Source organism: Notamacropus eugenii, chromosome 1 (assembly GCF_028372415.1).
Source record: "Notamacropus eugenii isolate mMacEug1 chromosome 1, mMacEug1.pri_v2, whole genome shotgun sequence".
Lineage (NCBI taxonomy): Eukaryota > Metazoa > Chordata > Mammalia > Diprotodontia > Macropodidae > Notamacropus > Notamacropus eugenii.
In genome coordinates, this window is record NC_092872.1 from 450,486,854 (window position 1) to 450,503,448 (window position 16,595).

The window sequence follows — 16,595 nt, forward strand, 5'->3', positions numbered from 1 at the left end:
AACCACAGTGTGTGAGAGTTTTTTCTGGTAGACTTAGATTTTTGTAATAACACAAGAACTTCTGAAAAAAAAAAAAAATCCCAATGGTGGACCTCAAGGCAAAATGCCTTCCACACTCAGAGAGAGAAATATGGAAGTCACTCACATAATGTAGCAGATCATGTTTGTGTATGTGTATCTGTTTGTGTATCATGTTCTGATTTGTTATACGGATTCTTTCATTTATCTTAGTCTGACTACATAGCATGACTATAGTGAAAATATACTCAATAGGAAAGTATATGTAGAATCTATACAGAATTGTATGCAGTCGTGGGGAGGGAGGGAGGTAGTGGGGGGTGGGTGGGGAGGGATAAAATCGCAATTGTATAGCAATGATCGTTAAACATTAAAAAAATAAAAAAATTAATTAAAAAAATAAATAAATAAAAAATAAAATAAAATATAAAAAAAAAAAAAAATTTATGGAGCATTTGCACATCCAAAGCTCTCATTTGAACTTTGAAACTGCTCAAAGGAGGGGGGTAGGAAAGATAGATTATCACTCTCATTTTGCAGGAAGGAAACTGAAGCCAAAAAAGTTTTAGTGCCTAACACATCATATTTAATAGCTATTTGTGAATAATCATTTGGGTCAGCTAGATGGCACAGTGGTAGAGTTCTGGGCCTGGAGTCAGGAAGACTCATCTTCCTGAGTTCAAAACTGCCTCGGACACTTACTAGTTGTATGACCCTGAAGAAGTCACTTAACCCTGTTTGCCTCAGTTTCTTCATCTCTTAAATGAACTGGACAATGAAATGGCAAATCGCTCCAGTATTTTTGTCAAGAAAATCCCAAATGGAGTCACAAAGAGTAGAACATGACTGAAATGACTGTACAACAACAAAACCATTTGTCAAATTGACTGTGTGATATAGTGAGCAGAATCCAAGGTTTTGAAGTTTAAGGACCTATGTTTGAAATTTAACTATAGTACTAGTTGTGTTACATTGGACAAGCCACATGTACTCTTTGAGCCACAATTTTCTCATGTGTAAAAATGAGGGTGCTGGATGAGATGATCTCTAAGGTTCATTCTCACACTAAATTCTTTAACATTTTAACTAAATTGCCCACAACTAGTCAGTGACTAAGTCAAGATTGAAACCCCAGTCCCTAGGGCTCTTCTTACTGTCCCAAATTACAGCACTGATGGTCAATAATAAGCCTGGCTGATGGCCAGTGGTGTGATCTATGACATTTTGATTATGTTGAACTTGATGCCTAGAATGACTTCTTTCTTGAGTTAGGGAAGTAAATAAAGGCTTGAGAAAAAGGGCAGAGATAAAGATTTCCAGTAATACTAGTTACTAGTTTCCATGCTAGTTTATGTACGTGGCTGGGGGGCAGGGGGTGTGGGGGACACACTGTGGGGGATGCTGCTATGCCTTTGAAGGCTTGTGGATTTTCTTTCCCTGCTACTTGGAATGGTAAATATCAAATGCAAAACCTGAAACTAAATCTCTGTAATTAGAAAGAAGTTTTATTTTACTTAAAGGGTTTCAAGAGAGGAAAAAACCATTGAGACTCAGAAATTCTATAAATAGACTTGGCGGTTAGCCTAATTTTATCCAGAGATGTTGCTGCAAAGACTGCAGATTTTATACCAATTATATTTGTGTCTGATTTCACTTCTTCAGGCCATCTGAGACTGAAACTGCTCTGTGGATTTTATACTTTGTGCAGAGCCATGAATTTGTGCCTAGGACTGTGGCATGGAAGGCCTCCCTCAGTTGCTGGGAAAGAGATTGACATTACCTATCTGAAAGGGAGACAGAGACCAGAAGACAACACAAAGTGACACTGGAGGGTGCTGGCTACCCCCACTCTTACATCGCACCCTCCGCCAGAGGAAAAGAGTCATTTGGTAGCTTCCTAGTTAAACTGACCTTACCACCTGGAACTCAAGAATAATTATTTGTTTCTTCTCACCTGGCATCAAGAAGCCTGATGATTCAGAAAGTGAAAGTGGAGTGATGACCGAAAACAAGCAGACTGATGCTTTGAGGGAGGGACCTGAATAAGTGCTTAAAGCCTCCACCACTCCCAACCTTCAGAGTATTATTTTAGAGCTGAAAGAGGCCCTAGAAATCATCTAGTCTAAACTTTTGATTTTACAGAGGAGGAAACTGAGGGCTCAGAAATACAAAGTGAGTTGCATAAGGTCAGAGAAGAAAGTTTATTCAATTCTTATTGAAATAGAAGCTGAGCTAGGTGAAGTTCAATGGAAATCAAATCTCATAGACTTAGGGACTCTTAGACATTGAAGAGACCTTAGAGACCACATTGTCCAGGCCCCTCATTTTATAGGGAAGGGAACAGAGACCCAGAATTGGGGTCAGAACAGATACTAGAACCTAATTCTCCTTACTTCCAGTTCTTTCAGAAAGGTTGTTGAAATTTGGCCTCCCTGGTAGGGTGAGGGAGTGAGGAGAGAAGGGAGAAGGATAGACTAAGACCTCCTTGGTTTCATCTATGCAAGGGAGTATCTCTTCTGTCCTTCAAGGTAGAGCCAGATCCCAACCTCACCACCACCACACCACTTGTTAAAAAGCAGCAGGGCAAAGCTTTCAGAAAAAGAAAAGACCCAGGGATGGGAAGAGGCAGAGGAATTCATAGGAAGGCATAACTCTTCTACAGAAATGCTTTCTGACTTATGTGACCTCAGATATACTCCTCACCATTGTCCCAGGCCCTAGGCTATAGGCTATAGGGAACTCCTGGGCCTAAGCAGCTAAACCTTTAAAGTACCCAACCCTCAGTTTCTAGACTATGGGAAAGTTTGGAAAGTTGAGGAGAGTAAAAGAAGTTCTCTGGAATTAGAGTATGAGGCAGTATTCTTAGGAATGTATAGTGTACTAGCAGAGTGTCTCAGAGGTGCTGTTTCCCTTACCCCACTATCCCTTTTATCTAAAGGGATTCCACCTCTGGATGGGGGAAAGGGAGAACTTCCCAGGGAAGAAATTCGAGGCTTCTGGTTCCCCAACTGCACCCTCTTCCCCGATGGTGAGATATGTTACGAGAAGACCACTAAGGAGCCACTGCTGTTGCGCGGGGTCAGGACTCAGCCTCTCTTCCTATTCATTGGATGACCCAAATTTGGTTCTTCTAGCCTCAGAAACTACCCAAGAAACCCTGGGAAGCAATCACACTGTTCCCCCAGTGGGAAGCCTGCCTCTGCTCCCACCCTCACCACCTGGTCATCTGTTCTTCTTGGCCATTGTCACACCTCAGCTTTCTTACCAGGAAGTTTCTTTGCCAATTCGTCTTCCTTTAAACACATTTTTTGATGCCTTCTATTTCCATATCACCTTTATTTTCAAATATATTCATTCCCACTCCATCTGGCAACCAAACATTGTAACAAAGGATAAAAAAGACAGCAGGGAGGGGGGAGCTCAAGAAAACAGACTAAAACATAACCTGAGTCAAACATAATGTTCCATAGCTGTAGTCTTCCCTTCTTCCTCCAACTCCTCTGCAAAGAAAGAAGAGAGGTACATTTTCTTATCTCTTCTCTTACTCCAAATTTAATATTATTTTATAATAATATAGTATTTAGCTTTGTAGTATCGTAGAGCTAGGGCTAGAAGGGAACTCAGAAGCAATCTAGTCCAATGCCTCATTTTTCAGTTGAGGAAACTGAGGTTGAGGTGAATTAAGTGACTTACTCAAGGTCAGGTAGCAAACATCAAAGATGAGATTTGAATCCAGGTCCTCCTCTAAGAGGCAGTGAGTGCTCTTTCTACAGTACCTCTCTGGTATTTACGTTGTTGTTGTCATTTCAAAGACTGTTTTCCTGTTTCCATTTACTGCACTCAGTATCAGTTCCTATAACTCATCCCATGCTTCTCTGAATTTTTCATATTCATTGTTTCTTGCAACATGGTAATATTCCATTACATCCATGTGCCACAATTTGTTCAACCATTTCCCCAACTGGTAATTATCTGCTTTTGTTTCCATTTCTTTGCTACCACAAAAGTTCTGTTATTAATATTTTAGTTCATACGGGACCCTTATTCTGTTTGATTTCCTTAGGATATATGCCTAACAGTGGGATTATACTTCCTTCTTCCTTAGAAGAATACAGTTATTTAATTGCAGCTCTTTAAAATTCTTGTCCTGGGGCAAATGTCCCCCCACCCACCCTGACCCATAGGTTGTTGTCCCTATCCCCCTTTGTGGTTACAGTTCCACCACAAAGCCTGTTTGAAGGTGAGATCTATGGTGAAAAACCAAAGGCAAGAGGACATTATAATGAAACAAAGGGCTGTTTATCACAGAGTAAGACCAGGCAGGTGTAGAGGAAGAAGGCATACTAGAGAACCAGGAATGTAAGTTAGCTATGTGGAAGTGTGGGGGTTCAAAGGGGTAAAATATAAGCATGGTCCATCAGGCAAGAGTTTAGGGGAATGTATTTCTAAATGTATTTAAGCTCATATAAGAATATTTTCCAATATGACTGTCTCTTTACAGTGAGTCTATCAGTAGATAGACTTTTGAGCCAATCTATCATTTGGAGCTAACCTTGCCGGTCTTTATCTTCTGCATGAGCTTCAGCTATGGACAGCTACTAACCACTATTGGCTTTTTCTGCAATTAGAAACAGCTAAGTTAACATGATTGCTGGCAGTGATATATTTACAGAATGCAAAAGTTAGAAGGAACCTCCAAGACCAAGAAGTCCAAACCATATCTGAACAAACATCCTCTCTGTAGCATAATAGCAAGTGGTCATCTAGACTTTGATTGAAGACCTCCAGCGAAGAGTCTTCACCCCTATCTACTGAGGTAGCCCATTTCACTTTTGTATAATTTAAATTCTTAGAAAATGATTTTCTCCATCAAAACTAAGTCTGAGTCCTTGCAGCTTGTAGTCATTAATCAATCACTGTGAAAACCACCATACTAAACACTAGGGATACAAAGAAAGGTAAGAATACCTTGTAAAGGGAAGGAGAATTTAGGGTTAGGGTTTAAACAAGTCTTTCTGTTCTGAAACACCTATTTTGAAGTCTTGAGATTAGTAGCTTTAGTCCCAGAATCTTTGAGTTTGGCACCCTTAGGATTGGTGGACTTGGCAGGCTTAGCAGCCTTGGAATCACTGGGCTTCATGACCTTAGAATCAGACTTGGTAGCCTTGGGATCAGATTTGGTAACCTTGGCTTCAGACTTGGCAGCCTTGAGATCAGACTTGGAATCAGACTGGGTGACCTTGGTGATTTTGGAGAACTTGGTATCAGATTTGGTGGCCTTGGGGACAGACTTAGTGACCTTAGGGACAGACTTACTGACCTTGGTGTTAGATTTGGTGACATCAGGGTATGCTTGACAATCTTGAGATCAGTGGACTTGACAACTTTAGAGCTGGACTTCATGATCCCAGAGCCTGGGCATTTGGTGCTGATCCTAGGGCCTGGATGCTTAGTGGTCATTTTGTGCCTGGTTTGTTGGGCATTGACCTTGGGGATTTTAGGCCTGAGGGAGTTATCCTTGGAGGTCTTGATGCTCAGGTCCTTGGTGGCATCTGCTCAGGTCTTGATGGCTTTGGCATTGCATTTTCTTCAGCCCCTTCTTGTTGTGTTTCTTGGCAAAGTACACGTTTCTCAGAAACTTATGGTCACCCCTTTCAGAGACTTGTATCTCTGTGACCTAGATTTCCTGACATCATTTCTGGGCCATTTTCATGATTGGTTTTGGATGGTATGGTTCTTAGACTCAACCATCTTTCTATTACTGCCTGTGCTAATAGGCACTCCGTGGACTAGAAAAGGTCAAGAGTAAGAGAGAGAGACACCCTCCCCCTTTAGGATTTTTGAAAGCCAAACATCCCATCGGTAACATGGAATTTGAGTTATAAACAAAAACATCTATATCACCATTGATTACTTTCTCATGGAGTATCCCTCTATCAAAACCAGCACCACATTTACTGTGAAAATATTTTACAGTGAGATTAAATGCAGTCAGAGTCAAGCAGCAAATATATATGATGGAATTTTTAAAAGCAAAATAAAGTTGTTTCAATGACAAAACATACCATCCCACTCTATGGGCTATTCCTGGAACTAAGAGCCACAGGAGAACTATAATAGGTGGAGGGTTGGAGGGTGAAAACCCCAAAACTTAATTCTGACTGAAAGTGCAGTTTCCTGAGCCCTTGAGAAAGTCCACTCACATATTTGAGATCTTGGACACTGCATTTATTAGTAGTGGTCAACAGGGACAGGGTTCTGAATAGTATTCAGTGGGAAAGTCGTGACCTAGAGACCTATAGAGAGAAGCTCTTCTCTGTACTATAACAGAGGCAGGTACAAAGTGTTAGAAATGTTCAGTGAGCCTCAAACACACTAGAACGAGGATCCAGCTTAGCTCATCCTATTCTGGCGCAAGTAATATATGTATGTCCTTTAGCAACATGAGGGATGATCTGGACCAACACAAACTCCTGTGAACATCTACACACATACTACAACAATAACACAAATGGAAGAAATGTGACAAAACAAATAGATCAAGTATACTAAGTCCTCCATGCCTCCCAGTCTCTACTGGTTTCTTCCTCTGAATTCACTCCAGTGACTTCTACCAACATGCTTTCTCAACCATGAAGCACAAATTTCTAGTTCAGTGTAAATTAGTCTGTGACTACCACCAAACTTCCCATACTCCAGCAGCTTTCTTACTGTTGGGGAATAAGGTTTTGTTTGGGGAATAAGGAGACCCTTAAATACTTTGGTGGAAATGCTGGTACTATTACATGCTCCAAATAGTAGGAAGAGTAGCAGAGGAAGCTCTGCCCCCCCCCCACCATCCCCCCCAACATGCCCATGACTATATACAATGTCCTAATTTAACACAGTGGGTGGAGGGCAGACTGAGCATTCCATTCATTCTAGCTGGCCTGCCCTATTATGCCACTACCAGTTATTCAGTGGAGGGGGGTTTGGAGTGGATAGGGAAAGAGCTGAGCAATATGTGCATCCCTAGGGCCTGGTTGTTGCCCCTGCATAGATCCCTGCCACACCCATGGTCAGTGTGATTTATCTACCCAGGTCCCTTAATTTCAAGTCAACTCCACCCTAATTGACAGCCTGATGAGGCACAGTGTGTGGGAGGGAGCAAAAGAAAAGGATGGCAATTATTGTGTTATAGCATTTAGTGACAACACTTTGGTGCCAGGGCCTTTAGGACTTCAGAGGGAGGTTCCATGTTCCTCACCCCATTAGTCACCAAGACACAATGATTCTTCCCAAAGTCTCTTTCATTTTCCACTTTCTTTTTCATTCCCGTTGATAACAATAACTTGTCTTTAGTATCCCTCACCTAGATTAATAGAATAGTCTGATTGGTTTTCCATGCTCTGAGATGGTAGAGAAAGAACTATATTAGGAGCTAGAGGAGCTGTGTTCTACTCCTGGCTCTGTTACTTGCTACCAATGTGAACTTCAAGGCACTTCATTCATTTGTACCTTAGTTTCCTAATCTGTTAAATGGGAAGGTTAATCCAAATTATCTTTAAAAGAAAACTCTATCCGAACTCTAAATATGTGATCCTATATACTGTATCCTGAAAAGGCTTCTATATTAAACTTCAAGAAACACGAATTTGTTCCCTCCCTACTCAACAATTTTCAATGGTTCCTTAGTGCCTAAAAGATAAAGTTTAAACTCTTTAGACTGGCATTTAAGGTTCTATGAAATATGATTCCAAAGAACACTATTTCTCATCTTGTAGCCTATATGCCAGCCAAACTATTTTCATCCCTCTTCCCGCAAAAAACTACTCCAGGGTCTCACCTTTATCTATGCTGCTCCTCTCTCTGAAATGCCATCTTTTTTCCTCCCTACCTAATTTGATTCCTATTTATTCTTTAAACTATAGATTTAGTCTTCCATCTCTTGTTAATTCAGTCCACAGTAGGTTTTCATTTCTCTGTATTTGTGTGGTCCTTATTATTTGTCCCATCATTGGATAATCCATCTTGTCCTGCATTCTTGTGTTGTTTGGCTTTCCATGGATACATGTTAGGTCTCCCAAGTAAACAAGTTCCCCAAAGAAATATCTTCTGTCTCTCCTACAGTATATCTTAATATACACAGGTCAATAAATGTTTCTTTTTTTAATAGTATTTTTTCTAATTACATGTAAAGATAGTTTTTAACATTTGCTTTTATAAGATTTTGAGTTCTAATTTTTCCTCCTCCCTTCCTCTACTCCCCACCCAAGATAGAAAGCAATCTGATATAGATTATACATGTACAGTCATGTTAACCATATTTCCGTATTAGTCAAGAAAAATCAGAACATGGAAAAAACCATAACAAAGAGCAAAAACAGGTGAAAGTGGTATACTTTGATCTGCATCCAGACTCCATCATTCTTTCTCTGGATGTGGTTAGCATTTTCCATCATATGTCTTTTGGAATTGTCTTAGATCCTTGCATTGCTGAGGAGAGTTAAATCTATCATAGTTAATCATCATACAATGTTGCTGTTGCTGTGTTCAATTATTCTTCTGGTTCTGCTCACTTCACTTAGCATCAGTTCATATAAGTCTTTTCAGATTTTTCTGAAATCCGTCTGCTCATCATTTATCATAAAACAATGGTATTCCATTACATTCATATATTACAACCCCAGTTAATAGGCATCCCTTCAATTTCCAGTTCTTGACTAACACAGAAATTAACTGCTATATTTTTGTACATGTGCATTCTTTTCCTTTTCATGATCTCTTTGAAATACAAGCATAATAGTAGCATTGTTCATACTTTCAAATTGCTCTCCAGAATGGTTGAATCAGTTTTCAATTCCACCAACAATGCATTAATGTTCCAATTTTCCCATATCTTCCCCAACATTTATCATTTTCCTTCTCTGCCATATTAGCCAATATAATAGGTGTGACATGGTACCTCAAAGTTGTTTTAATTTGCATTTCTCTAATCAATAGTGAATTAGAGCATTTTTTTCATATGACTGTAAATAACTTTAATTTCTTCATCTGAAAAGTGCTAGGACCATTTAGCAACTGAGGAATAACTTGTATTCTTATAAATGTGACTCGGTCCTCTATATAGTTTTAAAATGAGGCCTTTATCAGAAACACTGGCTGTAAAAATTGTTTCTCACATTTCTGATTTTCTTCTAATCTTGGTTGCATTGATTTTTTTGTGCAAAAACTATTTAATATAATGTCCATTTTGTATTTTGTTGGTTCATAAATTCTTCCCTTATCCATAGATCTGACAGGTAATCTATTTCTTGTTCTCCTAATTTGCTTAGGGCATCATCCCTTTTAGACATAAGACATAAGACATGTCTAAATCATGTGCCCATTTTGACTTTATCTTGGTATAGGGTGTGAGATGTTAGTCTATGCCTAGTTTCTGCCATACTATTTTCCAGTTTTCCCAGCAGTTTTTGTCAAATAGTGAGTTCTTATCCCAGAAGCTGGGATCTTTGGGTTTATCAAACAGTAGATTTTTATAGTCATTTACTATTGTGTCTTGTGTACCTAACCTATTCTACTGATCTAACACTCTATTTCCTAGCCAGTACCAAATAGTTTTGATGATTGCCACTTTATCATGTAGTTTTAGATCTGTTATAGCTAGGACACCTTTCTTTGCATTTTTTTTCATTAATTCCCTTGATATTCTTGACCTTTTGTTCTTCCAGATGAATTTTATTATTATTTATTCTAGCCCTATAAAATAATTTTTGGTAGTTTTATTGATATGGCATGGAATAAGTAAATTAACTGAGGTAAAATTGTCACTTTTATTATTTTAGCTTGGCCTGTCCATGAACAATTGATATTTTTTCAATTGTTTAGATCTGACTTTTCAATAAATGTTTCTTTGTTAATTGACTAATCATCAAATACCTACTTGAGTATCATCTACTACACCTCTTGCTAAGATGTAGAGGGTAGTCCTACTCAATAATTCAATCCAACCAACAAGATTTATTAAATAACCATATTAAATAACCATAACTATTTTCAGAGATAGCGTGAATACTGACATATGTATGAGATCATATATATATATATATATATATATATATATATATATATATATATATATTCCTACTAATCCATCAAAGTTCTATTATTGATGCTGCTTCTATTGCTGTTGTTACTATTACTACTACTACAATAAGTGACAGTGAGAGAAGCAGAATCTACAAATAAGACACAATATTTTCTCTCATGTAATATCCAGCATAGTAGAAGAAAGGAAACATGGGGTGGCCTTATGGTATAGCAGAAAGAGTGATGATTTGGAGTCAGAGAACCTAGATTTGAATTCTTCCTCTGCCATTTACTGCCTCTAGGACCTTGAACCAGTCATTGGGGAATATCCTTGAGTAACCAGGAGCCTTAGTATCTTCATTTACAAAATGAAAACCTTGAAGTGCTCTAAGGTCCCTTCTAGTTCTAAAGCTATGATTCCCTGACCTATAAGGTTTCTCAGGGCTCTAGGTATATGATTCTATCATACACAGGTGACCAATACATAGTGAATATATATATATTTTTTAATTTATTTATTTAACTTTTAACATTCATTTTCACAAAATTTGGGGTTCCAAATTTTCTCCCCATTTGTCCCCTCCCCCCACCCCAAAACACCGAGCATTTTGATTGCTCCTATCACCAATCTGCCCTCTCTTCTATCACCCCTCCCTTCCCTTGTCCCCATCTTCTTTTTGTCCTGTAGGGCCAGATAACTTTCTATACCCTATTACCTGTATTTCTTATTTTCTAGTAGCAAGAACAGTACTCGACAGTTGTTCCTAAAACTTTGAGTTTCAACTTCTCTTCATCCCTCCCTCCCCACCCATTCCCTTTGGGAAGGCAAGCAATTCAATATAGGCCATATCTGTGTAATTTTGCAAATGACTTCCATGATAGTCATGTTGTCTAAAACTAACTATATTTCCCTCCATCCTATCCTGCCCCCCATTGCTTCTATTCTCTCTTTTGATCCTGTCCCTCACCAAGAGTGTTGACTTCTAATTGCTCCCTCCTCCCATTGCCCTCCCTTCCATCATCTCCCCCTCCCCATGCTTATCCACTTCTCCCCCACTTTCCTGTATTGTAAGATAGGTTTTCATACCAAAATGAGTGTGCATTTTATTCCTTCCTTTAGTGGCATGTGGTGAGAGTAAACTTCTTGTTTTTCTCTCATCTCTCCTCTTTTTCCCTCCACTACAAGGTCTTTTGCCTGTCTCTTTTATGAGAGATAATTTGCCCCATTCCATTTCTCCCTTTCTCCTCCCAATATATTTCTCTCTCATTGCTTAATTTCATTTTTTTAAGATATGATCCCATCCTATTCCATCACTCTGTACTCTGTGTGTGTGTGTGTATGTGTGTGTATGTGTGTATGTAATCCCACCAGCTACCCAAATACTGAAAAGTTTCAAGTTACAAATATTGTCTTTCCATGTAGGAATGTAAACAGTTCAACTTTAGTAAAGTCCCTTATGACTTCTCTTTGCTGTTAACCTTTTCATGCTTCTCTTCATTCTTGTGTTTGAAAGTCAAATTTTCTTTTCAGCTCTGGTCTTTTCATCAAGAATGCTTGAAAGTCCTCGATTTCATCGAAAGACCATTTTTTCCCCTGAAGTATTATACTCAGTTTTGCTGGGTAGGTGATTCTTGGTTTTAGTCCTAGGTCCTTTGACTTCTGGAATATCCTATTCCATGCCCTTTGATCCCTTAATGTAGAACCTGTTAGATTTTGTGTTATCCTGATTGTATTTCCACAATACTTGAATTGTTTGTTTCTAGCTGCTTGCAATATTTTCTTCTTGACCAGGGAACTCTGGGATTTGGCCACAATGTTCCTAGGAGTTTCTCTTTTTGGATCTCTTTCAGGAGGTGATCAGTGGATTCCTTGAATACTTATTTTGCCCTCTGGTTCTAGAATCTCAGGGCAGTTTTCCTTGATAATTTCATGAAAGGTGATGTTTAGGCTTTTTTTTTTTATCATGGCTTTCAGGTAGTCCCATAATTTTTAAATTGTCCCTCCTGGATCTATTTTCCAGGTCAGTTGTTTTTCCAATGAGATATTTCACTTTATCTTCAATTTTTTCATTCTTTTGGTTTTGTTATGTGATTTCTTGGTTTCTCATAAAGTTATTAGCCTCCATCTGTTCCATTCTAATTTTGAAAGAACTATTTTATTCAGTGAGCTTTTGAACCTCCTTTTCCATTTGGCTAATTCTGCTTTTGAAAGCATTCTTCTCCTCATTGGCTTTTTGAACCTCTTTTGTCAGTTGAGTTAGCCTATTTTTAAAGGTATTATTTTCTTCAGCATTTTTTTGGGTCTCCTTTAGCATGGTGTTGATCTGCTTTTTATGCTTTTCTTTCATCTCTCTCATTTCTCTTCCCAATTTTTCCTCCACCTCTCTAACCTGATTTTCAAAATCCTTTTTGAGCTCTTCCATGACCTGAGCCCATGGAATATTTATTTTGGATATTTGGGATACAGAAGCCTTGACTTTTATGTCTTTCCCTGATGGTAAGCATTGTTCTTCCTCATCTGAAAGGATGGGAGGAGATATATGTTCACCAAGAAAGTAGCCTTCTATGGTCTTATTTTTTTTCCATTCTCTGGGCATTTTCCCAGCCAGTGACTTGACTTCTTCGTGTCCTCTCCACACCCACCTCACCTCCAGATCCGCCCAGCTAGCTCTTGGTGTCTGAGATTCAAATGCTGCTTCCCAGCCTCAGGGCTTTTGGGTGGGGGCGGGGCTGCTATTCAGTGTGAGATTAAGTTCAGGTGCTCAGGTGGGAGCAGGGCCACCACATAGGGCTTAGTTTCCTCAGGGGGTTTATGTGGAGACCTTCAACCATGGATCCTGGCTCCTGCCTGCTTTGGGAGCCCCTGTCAGCTTCTGCCTCTGCTGCTGCCTTCTGAGGGGCCTGAGTTATGGGGACACCCGACTCCCCTCTTGGCAAGCCAAAAAGACTCTCTCACTGACCTTTTCACCTGTGGGTAGAGGGACCTGCGTGGCTGCTGGAGATTCTGTCCCTGGAGCCTGCTCGGATCTGCTTCTCTCGGTGCCGCATGGCCAAGGCAGGGCTGGGCTCTGCTCCGGGTGTGGTTCGCGATGGACCTTTTGGGTCAGTTTTTCAGGTCTCTCTGGAACAGAAATCTCCTCCACTCTGTTGTTCTGTGGCTTCTGCTGCTCCTGAATTTGTTGGGAGTTCTTCTTTACAGGTATTTTATGGGCTGTATGTTTGGAGCTAACGTATGTGTATCTTTCTACTCCACCATCTTGGCTCCTCAGGAGAGATTTTCCATAGCAAATATATTTCAATTCTGGGAGAGAAGATTATTACCAGTGAGGTGGGACTGGAAGGATTAAAGGAATAGGCGGCATTTGGCTTGGTCTTTAAATGACTGATAGGCATTAAACATGTAAAGAGAGCTGGAGAAAAGATTTCAGAGAGAGAGGACAGAATGAACAATGACATGGTGGTAAGAAAGTGCAGGACATGTTCAGGTAGGTGACACAGAGGGGTCAAGTTTGAAGTATAGAGCAGAAGCCCAGGTAAAGATTGAACTATGTGACCTTTGGGGTCCCTTTCAACCCTGAGTTTCCATAATGCTTTCAGACTCCAAATCCAACCAGTTGACCTGGGATCTAGTATTAAATTAGTACTATCTTGGGTTTAGATTTTGATGCTCTGTGGCTTGTGCATTCTGTGTTTTGTGCATCTGTTTTACAGATGCATTCAACAGACATGTATATATTCAGCATCTCTTGTGTGTCAAGCAATACACTAGGCATTAGGGGAAGATACAAAGGCATAGTCACTATCCTCATGTTTATAGTCTAGTGGGGGGATATACAATGATATATATGTGTAATTGATGTAGACTCTAAGCTAGAAACAGATTGTGATCTGTTTGAGACATGAATTGACGCGTTAATTGAGACAGTTGAAAAACCTGGGAAACCACTGATATGTTGATGGCATTCAAGGATAACTAGGACAGAGAGAGAGAGAGAGAGAGAGAAAGAGAGAGAGAGAGAGAGAGAGAGAGATGGGTCAAGCATAGACCCTTTGTGAGATGGTGACAGGAAGGCAAAGATGAGCAAGCAAAGGAGACAGGAAAGGTCAGAGGATGAGACAGGTTAGAAAGAGAGCCAGAGGGAGCAAGGAATGAGAAAGAGCTTAGAAAACCAAGAAAGGAGGGAGTACCTAATAGTGTCTATTGCTGTTCAAAGGCAAAGGATATGTTCTGAGAAAAGAACTATGATTAATTTGCAATTGAGAGGTCATTGGTGACCTTGGAAACAGCAATATTGGTAGTGCTGGAAGCCAAATTCTAAGGGTTTAAGGAATAAGGAATGAGTAGATAATGAGGTGGTCAAAGTAGAGAATGCAGACCACTCTCTTTAGAAGCTACACTGAAAGGAAAGAGAAAAGGGGGATGATAGTTTAAGGAGATAGCAGTCAAGGGGATTTTTGTTTGTTTTAGGATGCTAGCCAGCAAGGACTGGGGAAATGGTGGTTATGCAGGAAGGAGAATTTGAAGAGGAGAGACTGGAGAGAGGGAATGATAGAACAAAAAAGGGAAAAGCTTTGCTAAGGAGAAGGTCTATGTCATCCTCTGAGACCCTGGAAGAGGAGAGGGCAGATGAAGACTTACATCTTGCGGTATGGAGATTGGGAAATGAGGGAGCTCCTAACAGACAGCAGAATCTGCCTAGAGAAGGAATGGGGGCAGGGTTCAAGATCATGGAACTGAAGCAGTTATGAGTGACAGTGAAATTTGAAGGGCCAGCATCCTTTAGCTAAGAGAATGAGGAGTTAGAGGCAGTGGGAGCTGAGGAAGTTGAGGAACTGAGAAGCCAGGATGAATAAAGTTTGAAGTCACCTAAAATCAACCAATCAATGAGCACTTATTAAGTGTTTACTGTGTTTGCTACTATGAGGGCAGGAAAGGGGAAAAGACTGTGAAAAAGGTACCAAATTCCTTAAATGAGGTTGAAGGATAGTAGATGGCTGGATCAGAAGAGGGTAATATAACTATAAGATATGAATTTCATTAGGAGAGTGGAGGGTTGAGTGATCACAGAAGAACAAGAGTCTGAAAGTGGCTCTAGGGAGCAAGAAGAATGCTGTTGAGTCCAGGACCTTGAGGGAAGGAACAGCCAGTGCTGGAGAGACTAATGAGAGATGGGGTGTCGTCAGGGTGAAGCCAGGTTTCAGTAAGAATACAGAGGTAGGAGCCTAAGAGGAAGTAATTGGTGATAGAGCTGCACACAGAAAGAGGCCCATGCATCTGGGGGAGCAATCACATGCTAGCAGTTGCAAGGTTCTGGGGCCAGCCTAATTCAAAGCTCCATTTGAAAAGTTACTGGAAAATATGTCCTCCCTCAGCCCCCATCCCTTGGCAAAATGAGTTTGCAACCATAGCAACAGCAGCAGATAATGAGAGCAACAAATCTGTCCCATGCTGGAAAGAAATGTGTTTATCATCATTTAAAATGAGCAAAATAGCATTTCCTCTGGCTCTGGGGCCCTATTGGAGGGGGTCATCATCCTCCCACTGCTTCAGACAGATGGAAGACTTATGTGGTACTAGTTCTGGGTCAGTCAGGGCCAGAGGGAACAGACCCGACCCCTGTCTTCTCAGAGTATGGTAGCTACAGGAGCAGTCCCTCCTACAAAGCCTTCCCTTATCTGCCTGGTCCAGGGCATTTCTTGAGCCTGTTGTCAGTTAAGGGGGAAGTTGAGACAATGGGATGGTGATTGCTTTGGAAAGAGAACGGCATAATTCCAAGGGTGAAAATGGCATTTTTGAGATCAGAAAGAAAAAGAAGTCAGTCAATGAACATTTACTAAGCACCTACGATGTGCCAGAAAGTAATGGGCGCTGTTACAGCTTACAAAAGTTTACAACTTGTATCGCTAATTGTGTTTACAAAGCATTTTCCTGTGAGGTAGCATAAGGATTGCTATGCCCTTTTTATAGATAAGGAAGCTGAGACTCGTCAAGGTAAATAATAATGCCTCATTTTTAAAGCACTCTAAAGTTTCACGGCACTTACCTTACCCGCACCCCATATCTGAGCATTTGTAAAATAGATATAATCACTTTTGCACTATTTTTCTCACAGACTAGCTTCCTAACTGGTCTCCTTATTTCCAGTTCCCCTCCCACCATACCCCCATCCCTTCTTATGTAGACTGCCAAGTCAGGTTTCCATAAATACTACTTTTAACATGGCATTCCCCTGCTCAGTAGCATTTAATGACTCCCTGTTCTGTCTCTAATCAAAGCTAATCTGGCTTCTAAAGCCCTTTGTAATGTAGCCAAGTATTCTTACCCTGGGATCTGTGAACCTTTCTTTGAAATGTTTGAATCACTTTATTTTAATGCAGTTGTTTTCCATTGTAACTCTACATAGTTTATTTCGTACATTTAAAAACATCATTCTGAGAAGGCATCCATAGACCTCACCCGACACACAAAAAAGTTAAAAAGCCTTGGCCTAGCTTCACCTTGCCTATCC

The 16,595-nt window shown here is 40.1% G+C and overlaps 1 protein-coding gene and 1 pseudogene across 6 annotated transcripts in view; one reads left to right on the forward strand and one right to left on the reverse strand.

The window, feature by feature from the left end:
• Window positions 1–16,595, forward strand: part of RALGPS1 (Ral GEF with PH domain and SH3 binding motif 1) — a 658,499-nt gene that overhangs the window by 435,076 nt on the left and 206,828 nt on the right. The window lies entirely within an intron of this gene.
• LOC140519173 (uncharacterized) lies at window positions 5,048–5,823 on the reverse strand (annotated as a pseudogene).